The sequence below is a fragment of the Pelobates fuscus genome, chromosome 1 (genome assembly GCF_036172605.1).
Source record: "Pelobates fuscus isolate aPelFus1 chromosome 1, aPelFus1.pri, whole genome shotgun sequence".
In the NCBI taxonomy this organism is placed as follows: Eukaryota; Metazoa; Chordata; class Amphibia; order Anura; family Pelobatidae; genus Pelobates; species Pelobates fuscus.
This window is the reverse complement of record NC_086317.1, coordinates 462,152,205-462,174,612: the sequence shown is the minus strand read 5'-3', so window position 1 is coordinate 462,174,612 and position 22,408 is coordinate 462,152,205. Positions and strand designations below refer to the sequence as shown.

At 43.1% G+C, this 22,408-nt stretch overlaps 1 pseudogene; it reads left to right on the top strand.

Moving 5' to 3' along the window:
- The first annotated feature begins 327 nt into the window (after positions 1–327).
- LOC134585387 (olfactomedin-4-like) lies at positions 328–21,421 on the top strand (annotated as a pseudogene).
- Positions 21,422–22,408: the final 987 nt, after the last annotated feature.

The window sequence follows — 22,408 nt, the reverse complement described above, 5'->3', positions numbered from 1 at the left end:
GCTGTTCATTCCTATATCTTATACTTAGCTATGTTTTTTATATTCTTTTAGATGGCTCCTGTGTTATTCATTTATATTTCACTTCTAACGAAAAGTAAATAAATATTTACTGGATAATATATGCCTCCTGTCTATAATAACAATCAATCTATATCTTGGTGGGGGTGGAGGGGAGGTTGGTGGGATAATGACAGATCAGAGGGTATCATTAGCACATTACAAAGGTAGGAGGAAGTGGGAAATTCCCCAAAATCTGCTCCTCCCAAACCTGGCCTTATAATAGATGTATCTTTGCAGTACAGAGCAAAGAAAAGGAGCTGAGGCAAGATGAATCTGTTATTGCTTGTTCTGACTGTCTGCTATGCTAACTCTGCCTCGTTGGTAAGTACTTACCCTGAACCACTGCTCTGTACTCTACCTACCTGCAGGGGCAAATGTATCCACAAATGAATACAATACATTATTCTTTATACTTTCTCAAAAAAACAAAGATTTTTTGAGATTATTATTGATATATATTGTGTATTTTTTAATATGTTTTGGAAAATTCTTATTTACGCATGTTATTATTTGCATATTGTGACTGATATACTTTTTAAAAAAAAAAAAATTCTTTCATTAATGTTTACACGTTTTGTAATATTTTTTTATGTTTTTAACATTTAAACATTTTATGATGTTTTTTAAACATTTCAACGTTTTGTGATGCTTTTTTTTTAACATATACACGTTTTATGACGTTAGACATTTTGTGATTTTTTTAACATTTAAAGTTGTGATTTTTTTAAACCTTTAAACGTGTTGTGATATATATTTTTTTTACATGTAAATGTTTTGTGAAATGCTCTTTTTTTTAAACATTTAATTAGTGAAGATTTAGGTTCTGCTACATCTTGGTATATCATGTTGTAGAAGGACCTTTCCAATGCCACACAAATAATCCATATGAGGGTTTGGTTTCGAAAACCAAATTGTAACATCCAAGTCAAAATAACCAAATTTCTTTAATTCAGTTACCATTCTGCAATTCCCTTTTTAATCTAGTGAATAACTTAAGCAAATAAATGCTCCAGTGGCTTTCACTAAACCGTAGATTACTGGGAAGAGAGCAAGGAAATTAAATTTCAGGAAAAATGTAAAGCAACTGAAATTCAGCTATTATGACATAAAATGTGGAATCAGTGGTGAATTAAGGACAATTGTGTCCTGGTGATGTACAGCATAGTCCCTTTGGGGTTTACTGCTTGTCAGGAGTACGGACTGTGTGATATTTCTTCAAAGATGGCCAGAGAAAGACCCACAAAGGTTATTCACTAACAGGTTATTTACTAGTGAGAATTCAAAGTGAATTTCAAATTTAAGGATAAAACTGCCAAACTAGAAAATTCGCTCTGAATCCTCATGTTCGCAAATAACTATAATAACCTGAAAACTGAATTCAAAGTGAGTTTCAAATTTCAAGTCAAAATAGCTGGACTGAATGCAAAGCTCGATACATTTTACAGTTCAGCTATTTTGATCTTATATTCGAAATTCTCTTTGAATTTTCACTTTAGTGTATAGCCCTGTAATGCGAAAATTGCTGGGAATTCAAAGTGTGGTTCACAAACAGTTGGAGTGAAAAATTGTGACAAGACCAATCTCGCCACTGTGCATTGGAGGAGCCTGGTGCCCGCCTGCTGCCTTTAGACTATGGCCCCATGTTGAAACGCTTGATTTTCCCCTGCAAAGACATGAAAGCCGGGTCATTCGGTGCTTGCCCTGTTTGAGTGGTGATAACCCAGATAGCTATGCCATGGAGCCCATTCGTATAATGAAAGACTATGGGAAAGACTTTGGCTCCATGGCAATTGAACTGTATGTGTGTGGTCTGAGAGCCATTCAGTAATAATGTGCGCTTAGACCTAAGCTATCTGGGGATATGTTGCATGTCTGTATTTTATGTAATAAATGTAACCTTGTGTATTTTATTGTATTTTACTGTCTTTTTACTGTCATGTGCTTAATGGAGTTTTGCCTCTGTCCTTGGAGATAATTGGATTACTTCCCAATTATCTCCAGGATAGAAGACTCTGTGGAACTGGTTTTGGGCAGAAAACCATGCTTCATTTGGTCACAAAAGACTACGATCTATCTTTTGAACCACTGGACCAATTTGTATGATTTTGACGTATGTTTGTATTTGGAGTATGCTGATTCTGAAAATGTAAATGTGATGCATACTTTTAAAGTTATGAATAATGTGGAAAAACTGTATTTCTCAGTCTGTGATAATTACATTACCCATTGTGTAAGGTAATTGTATCACAGGCAGAGGGGAGGATTTTTGTGTGGGAGTGTCTAAGTGTATTGTACGTGTTTATTGGTTGTTTTCCAAAACCCTGTGGGTGGTACTAATGTGTATATAAGAACAATAAACCCACAGCTCTGTCTGTTCACTGCTTGACCCTCAACACGGAGCTTTGTCTCGTTCTTGGGGGGATTTACTGTATGCTGTTCCAGTTTGACTGCTAGGAGTGTAAACCTATTCATATGGTTTTTCCTATTCGGCTGTTTACAGCATTCGTATGGTTCCGGTTCAGCTGTTTACGGCATTCATATGCTTCTCTGGTTCGGTGGATTGGTGTCTACACTAGCTGCCTGTATATCTGGAAGGGAATATCTCCTAAACGGCTGTTAACCCCTTTTATGCCTGCGGGTGCCGTTACAAAAATGTTTGCCTAAAATTTAGGGTTATTCACTAAAAGGAGAATGAATTCCCAACAATCCTCTCCGTAGTGAATAACCCAATGTTAATTTAAAGTGAATTTCAAATTTTACATCCAACTAGGTGACCTGGAAACACAGCTCACTTGAAAACTTTTTACAGATGAGCTACGTTGACCTCAAATTTGAAATTCACATTGAATTCCCAACAATTCTCACTTTAGAGGCTTATTCAATAAAGGAAGAATTCAAGGTGAATTTCAGATTTAGGGTACAAGTAGCTAAAATTAGCTTTTTACAGTGAATAATTTTGTCTGATTGCAGCCCTCCCTTTAATTTGGGAATTAATTGAACTTGTGATATAAAACATGAAAAACTAACATATAACTTAAGGTCTATTTTCCACTACATAATGAATTGTGGTAAATTAAAAAAACATAATTTTACCAGGATACAAAAACAAACAAACAAAAAAGCTGCAAAAAAAGCTAAAGTGGAGAATTTGTCTGTGTCAGTTTTTTTTGTTAATTATGCTGAAACTGAGCATTTTTCTCCCGAGTACTTTTTTGTCTTTTTGTCTTTAATTTAAAATAATCTTCATTGTTAAAGCAATGTTCGTATTAGTGAATAGGTCATTCAATTTACATCAATATGATATTCTCAGTTCACTGTTTTTCATTTGAATTGTGGGATTTTTTTCCACTAGGTTTCATAGTATGGGGATTTACAAACATAACAACTAATGATAGGAGCACTCACTTGAACACAAAGCCGTTTTCCTGGCACTATCGGTTCCTACAGTGCCCCCCTCCCTCGCGCCAGCTCTCCCACAGTGCTGAAGGGGTTAAAACTGCTTCAGTCACTTACCCTTAATTCATTAATGATGTTCCTCAGTGCTGGGTCAGGCTACGCTTACGCTCCTCTCTTGCCGACGTCAGCCGGCGAGGGACACCTAATGCACATGTGCGGCAAAGGCTGTGCTCGCATTAGGATTTCCCCATAGCATAGCATTAATCAATACTTTCCTATGGGGATTCCAGTGATGCTGGAAGTCCTCATGCAAAAGTTGTCTAAGCACCTGGAAGTCCTTCTAGTGACTGAATGGTAGACAGCCACTAGAGGAGGAGTTAAGCCTGCAAGGTAATTATTGCAGTTTCTCAGAAACTGCAATAATTAACACTGTAGGGTTAAGAGACATGGGACATTGCACCCAGACCACTTCAATACGCTGAAGTGGTCTGGGTGCCTACAGTGTCCCTTTAACAGGTAATATCGCCAAACAATATAGGGGGACTTAACAAACCTCATATTAAACAAGCGATAGACTATAATGACTCAATAATGAAAAATGGCTACAAATATGTTTACTCTGCTCCTCAGTCATAATGCCAATCAACGTTCATCCTTCTCAGCCAAGAAGATTACATCATATGCTCTTGATAATTTTCTGTTGTGATAAACCATCACTCACAATAAACCATAGCCAATCCCTCTTACAAGTTTAATGACTAACTTTATGATTATACTATAACTTCTATGACTGAATTAGATGCTGTATAATATGTTGTATATTGCATGTTTGTAAATAATATTAAGAGGTAGCTTTGTTTTTTTAAGATGCATATCAATTAAATTAATCGATCCATCTTGCACACAGGAAGTTAATTCCGTAGGGTCACTGGATGTAAATGGAGTCTGTAAATGCGCTGTTATCCTGCCCAATATAACCTTCCCTGTTGAACGCATGGAGTTCCTTGAGATGGCGAATTATAACTTGAGTCTCAATGTCCAGAAGGAGGTCTCCAAGGTAATGAAATTCATTAAATTAACGAGATAATACATAGGATAACTAAGTTAACTGGAATGCTAGTCAGTGAAGGCATAGGGGTTTGAACTTCCCAGCTATGCCTCGGAACCTCACACTCTTCTTAATAATCTTTCTAGATACAAAATTACCAGGTGACATTCAATGAATACCTGCAGAAGCTGAAGAACCTTACCTATAGGGTGGAAGTGATGGAGTTTGGAGGAATCTCTTATACTGAGCTTGACTTCCAGTTGCTGAAGATGGAAATAAAAAGAGATGGAATCATTAGTCATCCAACTCCGAGCTTCCTTCAATGGATCTAGTGCTCTGGTGGAGATTCTCTTTGTCGAGGTGCATGAACCAACTCAAAACAAAAAAAATTAAATGTAAAAGAAAATGATAAAACATAGAGCTACCTAGAATTGCCGACTAGTTACACAATGCGTAAATTCTGTCCATAGCATATCTTGCAGATCAAAAACATATCCATCATGGTGAACCAACTATAATCGTACAATAAAAACAACGTCCTAGCAGTAAAACGAGAACTTTCCTCCTTACGGAAGAGGTTAGAGGACTATGAGAAGAACAAACTTAGTCCACCTGTACCCTATGGTAAGCTCATGATCAGGACTGATGGAAAATATTTGTATCATATTGTCAGAGTGTATTTTATTCATTATTTTTGTAATCTTTAGTTGAACCCCAAATCAGTCCCTTCCCTCTCCTCTTAAAATATGCAGTGGGGGGGGGGGTGGACGACACAGAGCCAAGCTACAGACCTGGATGGCCACACGTTGCCTGAGCTCCGTGCTGACAATCAAATTAATCTGAGATTAAAGGTTTTTGTTCACACTCCCAAAGCCTGCATTTCATACCTGCAGCTGACCCCCACGACATGGGGTGGAAAAATAAGAAGGCCCGATAAACTGAGAATGGGCATGGATATCGGGGACATGTGGCACCAGGCCCAGAGCGGCATGGACCCTAAAATGTCCGACTTCTCAGATGACAACACTGAGATCTCAGACGACATCTCTCTGGGAATGGCAGTGGGATAAATGCTAGAGAAGAGGGCCCTCACCCCTCACTCAGTCTCGGCCCTGGTAATGACAGCGATCATGAAAGATCTGTTTGCAGATCTCCAGCGCACCATCCAGGCCGACATGGCCAAGCTTCGGAAAGACCTTCAAGGCCTAAGGAGCCGCATGGGAGCATTGGAAAGCGACACACGCCAAAACACTCAGCAAACAGCCCAACTCTAATGGGCAGTGCAAGACTTGCAAATCCAACAAGCACAAACAGACCTACGGTGCCAGAGGACCAGAGGCGCAGACTAAACCTCAAGATTAGAGGTATATCGGAGGAGACTCCGGAGTTACAGCTGCCATATCTTATACGGCGACTCCTCACAGCATTACTACCCCCTAAGCAAGCTAAACTGGTGGACTGGAGGGGATATTCCACCTGCAAAAATCTGCGAAAGCACCGGCCTCACCACCGAGAGACCTCCTGGTTCGATTCCAAAGCGGCAAAGATAAAGCAGCTGTCATGAATGCAGTCTGGAACCATTCACCGTACACCTTTGAAGGTATTCCGCTCATGTTCTATACGGACTTGTCCAGTAGCACAATGGCATGGAGAAGATCACTCTAGACCTTCAAAATCCCTTCTCCGGTCTGAAGGCATCATGTACAGATGGAAAATGCAGACATTTAACATGGCGCCGCAACATATTCAGTCCAGGATCTCCAGGAAGCGAAGACCCTACTCCCAACATTGGGACAACCAATGGACGCCTGGGTCATAGCACGACCACGGACTACTACCTCCCCACCCCACACATGGCATCCAGCAGCAGTGCTTCCATTTGTACCCCAAGGGGCAACACCAGCCGCCTATATGGATGCCACTACTTGAAAGACCCTTGTATGCCTGCAGATACTGGCTTGTACTCACCCTTTACAAATGTTATCTATACTTTTCTGTTGATGTTACAGTGTTTTTTTGTTTTTTTTCTGTCACTTTTACCTGGGACTGCTGTTGATATGTTACATCCATAAGGACTTGGGCACAGAGGGCAGGAAGCAACGACTGCATCCCTAAGCATACAGAGCACTATACTGCAACGTAAAACCCCCAGGGATACCTAAACCCACAGGGCACAAGGATACTCTTGCCGCTCCACCACCCGTACTAACTAGAGCTGACAGGACCCTCACATAGCCCCACAGGACATAGCCTGGGAGAGGCACTACTCCGACAGGGCACCACATGCACACAAACCCCTACTGCCTTAGAGGGGACCCTTACCTACTCCCTGAATCGACATTACCTAGACAATTGCGGTGACCACATGGACTAAAAAAACAAACAAAAAAACATGCATTGACCAACTGAATCCCTTTATGTAACCCAAGCGCTAACCACACACATACTATGGCATTGATCCCCCATTCCCTCATGGAGGGGCACCCCATCACAAACAACCAGACCATCAGTCCTCACCCACACTTAATTAAAAATGTTACTTTAAGTTCATTTTGTTGCATTATAAAATATAAAATGGGCTGTTAAGCTGCATGTCATACCGTATCATATACCGAACGTTCATTCTGAAATGGTCAGTGGCGAACTGGCATTGTATATTAATGCTTTATTCTTCGCACAAAAAAAAAAAAAAAAAAAAAAGAATGAAACATTTAAAAAAAAAAAATGCAATCAGGGCTGAACTGAGATGAAACAGCAGCCCAAGAAATTATATTTAAACCAGTATGTATATATATATATAGTTGTGCTCAAATGTTTGCACATCTTTGGAGAATTGGTAAAATATATACCATTTTGAAAGAAAACATGAGTGAGCAGGCAAAACACATTTCTTTTATTTATTATGGGATTCATAATAAGCTGTATGTTATAACGGCACAATTATAAAACAAAACATGGCAACAAAGAAATGAAATGAAATGATCCCTATTCAAAAGTCTGCATTCCCTTAGTTCTTAATACTGTGTATTGCCCCTTTTAGTATCAATGACAGCGTGCAGTCTTTTGTAAATGTTGTCTATGAGGCCCCTAATTCTTGCAGTTGGTATAGCTGCCCATTTGTCTTGGTAAAATGCCTCCAGATCATGAAAAGTCTTTGGTCGTCACACATGAACTGCACATTTGAGATCTCCCCAGAGTGGCTCGATGATATTAAGGTCAGGAGACTGTGATGGCTACTCCAGAACCTTCACCTTTTTCTGCTGTAACCACTGGAGGTTCAACTTGCCCTTGTGCTTACGTCATTGTCATGCTGGAAAGTCCAAGAGCGTACCATGCGCAGCCTTCGTGCAGAAGAATGCAAATTGTCTGCCAGTATTTTCTAATATAAAATGCTGCATTCATCTTGCCATCAGTTTTCACAAGATTCCCCTTGCCTTTAGAGCTAACACCCCCATAAACATCAGTGAGCCACCACCATGCTTCACAGTGGGGATGATATTCTTTTCACCATGGGCCTTGTTGACCCTTCTCCAAACATAGGTTTTGACCGTATAGCTCCAATTTGGTGTTCTCACTCCAAATTAAAGTGTGCCAGAAGCTGTGAGGCATGTCAAGGTGTTGTCGGGCATATTGTAACTGGGCTTTTTTGTGGCATTGGCACAGTAAAGGCTTCTTTCTGGCAACTTGACCATGCAGCTAATTTTTGTTCAGGTATCGTCATATTGTGCTCCTTGAAACAATCACACCATCTTTTTCCAGAACAGCCTGTATTTCTCCTTTGGTTACCTGTGGGTTTTTGTAACCCGAACAATTCTTCTTGCAGTTGTGTGTCTGTCTGTCAGTGTGTGTGTTTGTCTGTCAAAGAGTTTGTGTGTCTGTCAGTGAGTCAGTCAGTGTGTGTGTGTGGCTGTCAGTGTGTCTGTTAGTGTGTGTCTGTCAGTGAGTATGTGTCTGTCATTGAGTCAATGTGTGTGTGTGTGTCTGTCTGTGTGGTTGTGAGCGAGTGTGCATGTGTCTGTCAGTGAGTGTGTGTCTGTCATTGAGTGAGTATGTGTGTATGTCTGTCAGTGTGTGTGTTTGTCTGTCAAATAGTTTGTGTGTCTGTCACGAGTCAGCCAGTAAGTGCGTATGGCTGTCATTGAGTCAATGTGTGTGTGTGTCTGTCTGTCAGTGTGTGTGGTTGTGAGAGAGTGCGTATGTGTCTGTCTGTGAGTATCTGTCAGTGAGTGTGTGGCTGTCAGTGTGTGTGTCAGCGAGTGTGCGTCTATGAGTGAGTGAATGTGTGTGTGTCTGTCAGAGTATGTCAAATCAGTGAGGATGTTTGTGTCAGTAGGTGTATGTCAGTGTATGTGTATCTGAGAGTGTGTGTCTGTCAGTGAGTGGATGTGTCAGTGTGTCTGTCAGTGTGTCTGTCAGTAGAAATGTAGGTTGTTTGTGTATGCCAATAACTGTATGCGTGTGCCAATGACTGTCAGTCAAAAAAGTGGCTTTGATACAAAGTTGTGGGGCAAATTTAGATTGGGGGGTGGGCAGGGTTGCCCGAATTTAGTCGTGCCTAGGGCAGCATAAATCCAGAATACACCACTGCATGTGGAATATATTTAAACATCTGCAAGATACAGTAAATTGCAGATAGCTGTTGCAGCGATCAGTACTGTTAAGCTGAGTAGATTCTTGTGTTTAAGGAATGAAAATGTGGCAAATTGGAAACATTTATCCATCTCCATCACTCCTTTTAGTTGTTTCTTAATGTACATATTATTTCTCAGTTTGGATCATTAGAATTCATGATATAAGATTCCAAACCACACTGTGTTAATTTATTCATGGAACTGCCTGTTTAGTCCCTTCCATGCATGTCTGCACATCACAATGTTCTCTGACAGGCGTAAGCATTGACTTGGTTTAACACAACATAGCATTGTAACATTTGACAAACGTGTTCTATTAAAATAGTAGTGATAAACTGTATACATAAATATAAAACATGTTATTGATAGCCATTTATATTCTAGACTAGACACATTTAGCAGGCACATTTCATTGCCTTTCATGCATTGGTCCAGTTTTTAAAATCCTATCTCTCTACAAAAACTTCTTAGGGGAAAAAACAGTCACTAAGTAGCGTATAGCGGATACCATAGATTATAATGAGAGCTAACTGCTGCTACTTAGTGACTGGGTATAATTTTTTGTCGCCACTGATGAAACGTTGCAGTCAGTAAACAGCTTTACTCAGTAACTGGCACTTTAGCTGGCCCCCAAAAAATAGAAATAAATTTGCAAAAATGTTGTAAACAAGCCCTAAACGAGCTCTTTCATGCAAAATTAGTTTTTTTTAAAAAAAATTTTAGAACTTAGAACTTGTAATATATATAATTAACCACTTCACTACCAGAATCAAGTATAAACGATTTTACTTTCTTCTCTGGATGAAAATATAATTTTGCCTCTTTATAAATCGCTGGTAAGACCACACCTTGAATATGGTGCAATTTTGGGCACCTGTTCTAAAGAAGAATATCATGGCACTAGAAAAAGTGCAGAGACGAGCTACTAAATTGATAAAAGGAATGGAGCATTTTAGTTACGAAGAAAGGTTAAAAAATTTAAATCTCTTTAGTTTGGAAAATCAGCGCCTGAGAGGGGATATGATAACATTATACAAATATATTCTGCGTTAGTACAAACCATTATCTGGAAATCTATTCATAAACAGGGCTATATACAGGACATGAGGTCACGCATTTAGGCTGGAAGAAAGGAGATTTCATCTAAGGCAAAGAAAAGTTTTTTTTACAGTAAGAGCAATAGGGATATAGAATTCTCTGCCTGAAGAGGTGGTTTTATCAGAGTCCATACAGATGTTTATACTGCAATTGGATAAATACTTGCAAAAGGATATCATTTCTAATTAGTGGGGTAATAGCTGCTTGATCCAAGGAGACATCTGACTGCTATTTTGGGGTCAAGCTATGTAACTATGTTAATGGCTAATTTGCAGAATAATATTTCACCTATAAAGCTCACTCACCCTCATTTATGCTCCTGGGATGATTACCAGCCTGCAGAGAAACACATTTCTCTGTTAGAAGCCACTGGTATCTTATTTAATGCCTGCTGATTTTGCTGAAAATAGAACTTTTTGTTGAAAACAATATTAGCATACAAAAAATGTATTTGAAGCAAGGGATGCATAGCTAGTATATACACATAAACAAATTTGTGTATAGATTTATTTTCAGAGAAGCAGACCAGGTGGGTCAGAAAAAATTGGGCGCCCCCTTGTGGGGATCTATGCATATGTACAGAGGGTAAAGCGTAACCTTTAATGAATGCTGTATAAAAAGGTATAGTAACCTATGATAAGATCGCAAATAAGCGATAAACAAAAAGGAAAAAATACAACAAATGTGGGAGGTTATACTAGAGAAAAAACACACACGCGTTAGATGGGGTGAAGTGTACCCAAAATGAGTTCCCTGGAGGACACTTCAATGATCCCCCCAACGTGAAAAAATAATTCTCAAGTGCACTAGTAACTCAGATTCAGTAATATTGTGTAGCACTCTCCAGTCAGTACCCAAAAATCGAACCCACCAAACCGGGGTCAATGAGGGTAGATGGAGTAGCAAAAACCTGCGTACTCAGGAGAGGGCTGTAGCAATGGGAATAAAAAAACGAGGTATGTATACTAAGTAATAGCACACTGTCCAGGATAAATACAATGTAGCTGAGACAGTGATCTGGTTGTTGGAGCCTAACCTCCAGTGGCCAGGGGAGCAGAACTGTGGGAGAGAGAGAATCAAACTGTGCTGTACAGAATTCCCCACCCCAACCCACTGCGTCCCTTCACTCTTACTGCCTCTGGGGTGACTGTCTCACAATCCAGACTGCTAGTATATCTCGTAGAGTCAAACCTTAATTGCTAACTAAAACTTTGCCTCAAACAAAGCAATAGGGAATAACAGAATAAGGTGTTTACTAATGTGATAACTCACTGTCCAGGATATATACAATGTTGCTGTGACAGTGATCTGTTACTCAGAGCCAAGCCTCCAGTGGCCTAGGGAACAGAACTGTGGGAGAGAGAGAATCAACTGTGCTGAGCAGAGTTCCCCACCCCAACCCCATACGTCCTTTCCCTCTTGCTGCCTCTGAGGTGACTATCTCATAATCCAGCTTTCTAGTATCACTCGTGGTAAACACCCTTGATTGCTAACTGAATCTTTGCCGAGAGCAATGGCACCGGATAACCTCCCTGCCTGCCTGACACGTGTTTCGGCGCCGCTATCTGCGCCTTCTTCGGAGGCTTAACCAAAAAGGTATGCGAGCTCAGGGGGCTCCTTAAATAGCCCATAACCTGTGGGCGTGTACTATAGTGTCCGCGCCAAAATGGCCGGATTCAGACAAGCCTCTCCCCCTCATGACGTGCTGTGATGTAATTGGGTTATGCTAATGAGGCCTGATTAACCCCTCGAGTGCCAACCCCATATCGTGGAGAAAATGGGATCGTGATGGGGGAAATCATAGGACCAATAGTGGTAACTCCTATGTTAGGGTAAACCCAAGGTTCAGCACGGCAATAGGTAAAGTAGCTGCTGTGACTGCCATAAGTCACAGTTGTGACGAAGTGCCCTTCGCCACTTTGTCCTGGAGAGGCCTGCTTGCCCGCCTCCTCCCCTGCGACTATGGTCCTGGACTATATTACACTGTAAACCCTGTATTCAGGCATATGGACTTGTATTAGACTGTCTTTTTTCCCTTTATCTATGCTGTAGGTTTGGACTGCTAATATAACTAACAGCCAGGGGATTTAGGCGAATATATTACATGAGAATACCATTACTGGAGAATACAGCCGTTCGTATGATTTCATGCGAATTCTTTGTGCTCTGAATAGGTGGCCGCCATTTCGGGACTTTTCCACGTGTTCGCGGCCATCTTGCGTGCGAACAGCGGTGTTTGCCTGTGAACGCATGGAACTGAAATCGGAAGCACAAACAGGCGAATACCGCTAAGACCTCCAGACATCCAGAACTACGCACGGAAACTACCGAACGACCGGCCGTTCGGTAGTTATACTTAACTTAGTATGGGGATTCTAGCGACCACAAAGATGCGAATGGATGGCAAGAATTTCGTCTATTTTACCGTGCGAACGGAGACCGACCGCAAGGCCAAAACTCATGGAACTATTTTCGGCTAGTTGGTCTGTGCGGTCGGTCAAAACTTTGGAGCCCTGCATCTCCCGAACCATCCATCCGAATGGGCTGATTTTTGGACAGACTGTTCCCCTGAACAAGGGCTATTTGGGGATACCAGATTTAAAGCTGTACCCCCTGTTTTTGGGGTACATCCAGAACTTGGGTAAAATAATGTATGTTTTAATTGGGTTATGTGTTTATCTGAGGGGAGGAGACGTGGGGGTGTTACCATGCATGTGATTGGTCAATTTCATCCTCCCCCTGGGAGTGTCCTGTATGTACCTGATCCTAATAAAAAGCAGGCTGGGTGTTCCAGTCCAGAGACCTCTTCTGACCCTCAATACGTAGCCTTGTCTCGTTATTGGAGGGAACTGCTATATCACACTGGGGATTGCTATGCGCTGCATATTCCCCTGAGCTCTTAATCACTTAGCTCTTGTAAGAGCTTGTTCCGGATACGCTCTCCTGGAGGAGAGGTCTTCCCCACACGGTCCTGGAGGACAGAAGCCGATCCAGGGTGGAAGGAAGACGGCGCGGCTCCAGTTAAGCTACGGCGGTTGTGGAGCCTGCGGTGGTTGTGGTGTCGTCTGCAGTGCTTGGAGTCCTCTGAGAGCGCTAGGAGCATCCATCAACGGAGGGTACTCGGTCGGGGTACACGGAGCTCCGTTACATTGGTGGCAGCGGTGGGATGGCATCCTAGTGCGAGGAGAAGCAGCTCAGAGACACGGGTAACGTTTGGAGTTACAATTGAGGGCAACGCTAGCCATTGGGCAGCGCCCCTGGCTACAACAGGATGGCTTCCCTAGGGCGAGGAACAGCATCCTGGGAACACCCAGCCAAACTGGACTATTGGTATAGTCACGTACAGTTTGACGCTATGCTGAAGCGGCGGTTGGATATCTACGGGTCCCTTCTAACCGAGGAAATGGTACCAAGAATAAGGAGAGAACTGGCGGAGTATCTGCAGATGGAAGCCGAATATCGGGCAGTGAGGGCAAAGTATTCCGTCCCTGCGCCCCAACAACAGCGTGAGTTACAGGGGGCCGAAGGGGCCGTCCTTTCCCCCCAGCAGCCGTGTGTCCTACAGAGAGCAGAGACAGTTGGTCCCTCTCTACAGCAACAGGACCATGGTAAGGGAGTGGAGACAGACAGTCTCCCTCTCCAGCGGCAGTGTGTACCCCAGGGGGCCGAAGGTGCCGTCCTTCCCCCCCAGCAGCAGTGTGTCCTACAGAGAGCAGAGACAGTTGGTCCCTCTCTACAGCAACAGGACAATGGTAAGGGAGTGGAGACAGGCGGTCTCCCTCTCCAGCGGCAGTGTGTACCCCAGGGGGCCGAAGGTGCCGTCCTTCCCCCCCAGCAGCAGTATGTCCTACAGAGAGCAGAGACAGTTGGTCCCTCTCTACAGCAACAGGACCATGGTAAGGGAGCGGAGACAGGCGGTCTCCCTCTCCAGCGGCAGTGTGTACCCCAGGGGGCCGAAGGTGCCGTTCTTCCCCCCCAGCAGCAGTGTGTCCTACAGAGAGCAGAGACAGTTGGTCCCTCTCTACAGCAACAGGACCATGGTAAGGGAGTGGAGACAGGCGGTCTCCCTCTCCAGCGGCAGCCTGTGTTTCCAGGAGAAGAGCACAGCACCCCCTCTCCCCAGCGGCAGCTTCCCCCAACAAGGGGAGACACCAATCCTCCAGACGGCGCAGATGGGACCGTGGTCTCTGTGCCTGACCTACAGGGATGCTGGACAGCCCTTCCAGATCCCCAACTACCCTCACCGGGACACCCAGAGGAGGGGGTAAGTACAAATTCCCCTCCCCAGCTAACCCCTAGCGTGGCACCAGGGTTAACGGAGGCGATGCTAACCCCTCCTGACGTCCATGTTCCCTTGACTACTGAGCCGGACTATGGTCTCAGTACCCCAGCGGAAGAGCTGGCAGCTGGACAGAGCGCAGTCGGCCTCTGCCCTACCCTTGTCCCTGGTCCAGAGCCTGATGTCCTGCAGGCTACCCCAGCGGAAGAGCTGGCAGCTGGACAGAGCGCAGTCGGCCTCTGCCCTACCTTTGTCCCTGATCCAGAGCCTGATGTCCTGCATGCTACCCCAGTGGAAGAGCTGGCATCTGGGCAGAGTACAGTCGGCCTCTGCCCTACCTTTTTCCCTGGTCCAGAGCCTGATGTCTTGCAGGCTACCCCAGCAGAAGAGCTGGCAGCTGGGCAGAGTGCAGTCGGCCTCTGCCCTACCTTTGTCCCTGGTCCAGAGCCTGATGTCCTGCAGGCTACCCCAGCAGAAGAGCTGGCATCTGGGCAGAGTGCAGTTGGCCTCTGCCCTTCAAGTACCCTCGGCATGTGGCCTCATTACCACAGCCAAATACCCAGGTGCAGTAACTGTGTGTTGTGGGTAGGCTGTTCCTGTACTTTGATGTTGTGGGGGGGCCACTCGGACATCTGTTTATTGTGGGTTGGTGGATCGACTAACGGAGGCACTGACCGACAGAAGGTCAGGTGCCTGGTTAGTCTTCCCCCCAAAGGGGAGATGTGTGACGAAGTGCCCTTCGCCACTTTGTCCTGGAGAGGCCTGCTTGCCCGCCTCCTCCCCTGCGACTATGGTCCTGGACTATATTACACTGTAAACCCTGTATTCAGGCATATGGACTTGTATTAGACTGTCTTTTTTCCCTTTATCTATGCTGTAGGTTTGGACTGCTAATATAACTAACAGCCAGGGGATTTAGGCGAATATATTACATGAGAATACCATTACTGGAGAATACAGCCGTTCGTATGATTTCATGCGAATTCTTTGTGCTCTGAATAGGTGGCCGCCATTTCGGGACTTTTCCACGTGTTCGCGGCCATCTTGCGTGCGAACAGCGGTGTTTGCCTGTGAACGCATGGAACTGAAATCGGAAGCACAAACAGGCGAATACCGCTAAGACCTCCAGACATCCAGAACTACGCACGGAAACTACCGAACGACCGGCCGTTCGGTAGTTATACTTAACTTAGTATGGGGATTCTAGCGACCACAAAGATGCGAATGGATGGCAAGAATTTCGTCTATTTTACCGTGCGAACGGAGACCGACCGCAAGGCCAAAACTCATGGAACTATTTTCGGCTAGTTGGTCTGTGCGGTCGGTCAAAACTTTGGAGCCCTGCATCTCCCGAACCATCCATCCGAATGGGCTGATTTTTGGACAGACTGTTCCCCTGAACAAGGGCTATTTGGGGATACCAGATTTAAAGCTGTACCCCCTGTTTTTGGGGTACATCCAGAACTTGGGTAAAATAATGTATGTTTTAATTGGGTTATGTGTTTATCTGAGGGGAGGAGACGTGGGGGTGTTACCATGCATGTGATTGGTCAATTTCATCCTCCCCCTGGGAGTGTCCTGTATGTACCTGATCCTAATAAAAAGCAGGCTGGGTGTTCCAGTCCAGAGACCTCTTCTGACCCTCAATACGTAGCCTTGTCTCGTTATTGGAGGGAACTGCTATATCACACTGGGGATTGCTATGCGCTGCATATTCCCCTGAGCTCTTAATCACTTAGCTCTTGTAAGAGCTTGTTCCGGATACGCTCTCCTGGAGGAGAGGTCTTCCCCACACGGTCCTGGAGGACAGAAGCCGATCCAGGGTGGAAGGAAGACGGCGCGGCTCCAGTTAAGCTACGGCGGTTGTGGAGCCTGCGGTGGTTGTGGTGTCGTCTGCAGTGCTTGGAGTCCTCTGAGAGCGCTAGGAGCATCCATCAACGGAGGGTACTCAGTCGGAGTACACGGAGCTCCGTTACAACAGTATTGCAGCGTGAAGGGAGGGAAAGGTGGACATAACACAACCGTTTAGCCCAGTCACTTACTGGCTAGCGCGAGCCAAATAAATATTATATTAACGTTGGGACCAGGGCAGTGGTAACCACACGGCGCATCCACTAGGGTAGACAGTCGGGTGGAATTACTAATGACTGTCTACTGTGTTCGTGGATGTCCCTCTCTCTATAATTGCAAATATAGAGTGAATTCACGCATGTGGGGGGGGGGGGGGTGCTTGCCATGTATAAGTGTATGCGCAAAGGATTAAGCTGGACCCCTGATGCTACAGAAAAGGATGAGCATACCAAATGGAAATAATAATAACGATAACTAAAGTATATACAGTCATAATAAAGAAAAAATGTATGTACATATATGGTTTAATCATGAAATGATGATCTTGGTGTGGTTTATTTTTCAATAAAGGGAGTAAATGTGAATCCCTCATTTAATCCATTGGGGGCCAAGGTTTTGAATCTGTAGATCCAGAAGCACTCTCTTTTGAGCAACATCTGATCCAAGTCCCCTCCTCTACGGCCTACAGTCACCTTTTCAATACCTGCGAACCTCACTCCCTTGGAATCACCAGAGTGTTGGCTTCTTATGTGTCTTGCCACGGGAGTATCCCTCAGACTTCTCACGGAGTGTATATGCTCCATAATGCGTCTCTTGAAGGGGCGGATTGTTTTGCCCACATATCTGAGACCGCACGTGCATATCAGGAGATATACTATACCTTTGGTGCAGCAATTAAAAAATTGCTTAACACTGCAGGCTACTTGATCACACGAGTCCTTGAGATGTTTGGAGTCTCTACAAATGTAGCTGCATGCCACGCATTTGCCACATTTGTACGTGCCCTGTAAAGATAGCCAGTTGCCCCCGGCTTTTCCAGAGGATAAATGGCTTGGTACCAGTGTCTCCTTAAGGTTTTTCCTTCGCCTTGCTGTAAGGGATACATAGGGGGTGACTGCTCCTTTGAAGTGGGGATCTTGTGATATGAGTGGCCAAAACCTCCCTAGAATCTTTTTTGCCTGATCCCAGCCTGAGTCGAAATTCGCAATACAGCGGAACCGTCGCTTGCTCATTGAGAGTCACTTTGTCTTGGAGAAGGTCCAATCTATCGCTGTGTAGGGCCCTCTGGTATGCCTGCTTCAGACAGCGATTAGGATAACCCCTTTCCTTAAACCTAAGTCTAAGGACTTTGGCCTGAGTAATGAACTCCTCCAGGTTTGAACAATTCCTCCTGAGCCGGAGATATTGCCCTACAGGAATACCTCTCTTTAATGTAGTCGGGTGATGACTTTCCCATCTCAGCATAGTGTTGGTGGATGTAGGTTTCCTGTATAGGGTTGTTTCAATTATGTGCTCAGGGGTAGTACTGAATGTGCAGTCAAGGAAGTTCAGGGAAGAGCCCCCTATCTCCATTGTGAACCTCAGATTGAGGTCATTGGAGTTTAGGCTCTCCACAAACAGTGTGAAGAGATCCCTTGTGCCCGTCCAGACCACTAGGACGTCATCTATGTATCTCTTCCACATACCGATGAATTGAGTGTAACAGCTGTTGGAGTCCCTAAAGACCACATTCTCCTCCCACCACCCCAGGTGCAGGTTGGCATATGATGGAGCACAAGACGTGCCCATAGCTGTTCCCTGCACCTGGTGGTAGTACTGGCCATCAAACAGGAAGAAGTTATGGGTCAGGACAAATTGTAGCAAGTCCAGTACGAAGGATGTGTGACGTTGATGTCTGGAGCCACGAGTCTCCAAATAATGCTTAGTGTGTCTTATTCCAAGAGAGTGTGGAATCGAAGAGTACAGCGCCTCTACGTCCAAGCTGCACAGGATGGCATCTTTGGGAAGGGTAATGGATGCTAGGTATTTGAGGGTATCTTTGGTATCCTTAAGATACGATGGTAGTTTCTCTACGTAGGGACGAAGGATCTTATCAATATAGATGCTTGCTTTACATGTTAGGTTGTTGGAGCCGGACACAATGGGTCTACCTGTCAGGTTCTCATACTGTTTGTGAACCTTCGGTAAACAGTAGAAAGTTGACACAGTAGGGCATTTTACATAGATAAATGAGTATTCATCCTTCCCCAAAACCCCCTCATCAAAGGCCTTATCCAACAGACTTTTCAGAAGTGATTGGAATTTAACTGAGGGGTCTGTTGATAGTTTTTTATAAGTGGTAGTGTCTTTCAGTATGTTTTGAGTCATTTGTATATACTGTATTTTATTTTGTACCACAATGTTCCCCCCCTTGTCTGCTGGCTTAATGATAATATCTTCATCACCCTGTAGCTCACTGAGGGCCTGCCACTCATGCCTTGAAAGGTTACTGTGTGGTCGAGGTTCAAGGGAGTCCATCCTGAGATCTTGTATCATCTTACAGGTGGAGTCTACGAACATGTCAATGTTCCTGTACTCTTTGATATTAGGGGTAAACCTACTTTTGGTTCGTAAATCGGTGTAGGGAAGCATCTCGGGGCCATCATTCTCATCAAGTAGGGACACTAGGTCATTCAGGCACTGGTATTCTCTCATACTAAAACCAAGATCCTTAGCTCGTTTCTCTTTCTCTATAAGAAAGAATTTGTGAAGGGCCAAACGTCGCCCAAAGAGGTGAATGTCCTTTATCCATTCAAATTTATTGAATGCGGGGACAGGGACGAAGGATAAACCTCTTGCAAGAACCTGGATCTGGGATTCAGTGAGTGTCTTATCAGAGAGATTGATGACTTTGTTATTAGACTTTAATACCGTTTGCGTGCCCTCCCCCTGTAACGTGTTTGCCTGTATTGTGATTGGGGTTCCCCCTCTCGGGGGTTTTGGCCTAAAAAAGCCACCCCTTTTTTTCAAAATGCCTCTCGTTTGGGTGGTATTGGGGGGTACTGAACTTGTATTTGAACTATCAGTGTCCGTGTCGGAGGTTTCGTACTCCGAAGTCGAGTATTGGTCAGAGTCTGTGCGTACAGCTTTTCTATTGAACTTCCTGTACACCCTCCCGTTTTTATAGTCCAAGTTGTCCCTGATGAATTTTTTGTGTTTACGATTTTTAATGGTATCCTTATATTTGTTTAGGTTATGCTGGAGTTTCAGTTCTTGTGAGTCAAAGGATGGATCATCCTTATGATTTTGTACAGCCTCAACTGCTTCTTTAACATTGGTGTTAATCTGTTCTAATCTTTGACTCTCAAATTTACAGATGATGTTCATAAAGGTACGGGAGCAAACATTAAAATGTAAATTTATGCAATTTTCATTTTTCACTTTTTATTCAGGCTTTCTAAAAATATTTGTGGAAATAAGCTTCATACCGTTTACAGCAGTCTTGTGCACAACGTAATTGAGTACAGTAGCAGTACAGCTTAGTTAAAGGTATTTAAAATTGCAATTGCAATCTTTAATTCATCTCTGGGCTGCTAATGTAATGGTAAGTGAAATGCTAGCAGCTGTTCACCCCTCCCCCTTTCCCAGACCGCAGCAGTAATATGACCAATTGAAACCTCCTGTACTCTTTGAAAGTGACATGACATTTTTAGCCTAATTTTCAGGCATTAAGTCTGTGCAGTGAAATTAATTTCTGTACTTCGTCTGCTTATTATTACTCAAGTATTAATGAGGGTGAATAAGAACTATTTTCATTCTGCAAAATACAAGACATTAAAAACATTTATAAATTAAGCATATTTAAATGAAGTGCTTAAATGATCGTTCGAGCAGGAGTAAAGAGCTTTTATAAGGAAGCATTACTTAATGCTTCCGTGGCAGAAGTATTTTTCTGGACAATCACTGCGCATTTGCCAATTTTCTATAGACAGGAAGGGGAGACTGCTATCACCGACTTTCTATGGGGCAAAGAAAAAAATATTTGAGAGAGGACTCTCCTCTGCATAAAAAGATGAACAATATTTGAGTTTTTAGGTCTGACAGTGATTAAATATAAACCTGTCTAAAATTGATTTGCAATCTGGATAGCCTAAAAGTTAACAGTTCTGATTCAAAATAATTGTAGATAGTTAATGCCACCCAGAACAGTTGTGTTAATTTGTCCTTATTATGATTTTTATCTGATTTTTAAATATTTTATTTTTTTTATCTAAAGGAACATGCCAACATGGAGGAATTCAAAACATCAGCAAACCATTTGTGGTACAGCTTAACTATTTAGGATTTACATATAAGTTTGGAGGTTGGGGCAAGGATTACATGCCAGGGACCAATCAGGATATTCACTGGGTTGCCCCACTGACTACTGATGGGAGATGCATGACTACTATACGCTTCTACCCTTCATACGATGATCTCTTGCTCTATAAAAGCCCTACAGACAAGTCCCTCACTACTAACGGACAAGGTGGTGGTGTGATCATGTTTAACAACTCCATGTACTACAACTGCTACAATACCAGGGACCTCTGCAAGTTTAATATAGAAACCAATTCAGTGGTACGTAAAACTCTCACAGATGCCACATTTAACAACCGGTTTTCTTATGCCTCCACTCAATGGCAGGATATTGACTTGGCAGCTGATGAAGATGGTCTGTGAGTGATTTATTCCACAGAGCAGAATGCTGGAAATATTGTTATCAGTAAACTTAACTCAACCTCCCTGACAGTAGAGAAGACTTGGACCACCTCTCAATACAAGCTTGGAGTAACCAACACCTTCATGTTATGTGGTGTTCTATATGCAACACAGACTCTCAACACAAGGAGGGAAGAGATCTTCTACATGTATGACACCAAGACAGGTACTGAAGGGAAGCTAAGTATCCATTTTGACAAGATGATGGAGAACGTTCAAAGTCTGTCCTACAATCCCAATGACCAGAAACTCTACATGTATAATGATGGTTACCTGGTCACTTACATTCTGAACTTCAAATCCCTTCCGAGCATATGAAGACAGAATGATCTCTGTAAAGAACACATAACTACAGATCTGTGGCAGATGACCTCAAATGTATCACTCTGTTTCTCGGAACCTGTTTTTCACAATTCTGTTCTCCTTCATAAAATTAAATGCTCCATGAAAATGTAATTTGTTTTATTCATAAAGCACATCAAACTTTAATTAAAATAAACAAATCACTATATTTCATCATCTGTATAAATAAATATTCTAAATCATTGATGTAATTGATTGAAAGAAAACGCATGATAAAAACACACAGTTAAGGTTCAGATTATGACTCCTATGACCATCTCTGCCCTGTATGTCCTGGTGCTACCATTTTGATTCTGTTAGATCTGTCCTGTACCTCTGATATGATTTCTTCAAGCTTGGATTGTACTTGATATTCCTGATTCAGTTACATTTCATGGTGGCATGTGTCACTAGATATTCTGTTAAGTAGTAATTACTTTCTACCATTTCTAGTGTTTTATGCAGAATATCTTAGTAACAGGAGGTTCGTACATTGCTTGCTTTGTCTGTCCTGGAAGAGAAGCCCTCTAGGACACATTTTAGAGGTTTTTTTTTTTGCCAGAATTAAGGCGGTAAGAGCATTATAGGAAATGTAGTCCTCAACATCTGGACTACCAAAGGTTGCCTACCATAATATGACTTTATGTGGCTGCTAAACTGCTCACTCTGAAATGGGTACAGAGTGATAATCTAATTTTACAAAAACTTAGAAACGTTACAGGTTAGCACAATATATAGTAAATATGACAAGACCATAAATATTATTAAGGATGTAAGTTTTGTGTCACGGTTTGAGGGTTTGAGGTCTTGGCTGTGAGGTGTGCAGCCAAGATGCAGTGACGATAACAAAATCATAACGTCCAAAAAAGACCTGGAATAGGCAAACATTCTGAACAGTGATAAAGCATTATTACTCACTAAAAATAATCTAATGTAACCGTTCCTATAACTCCTCCTATTACT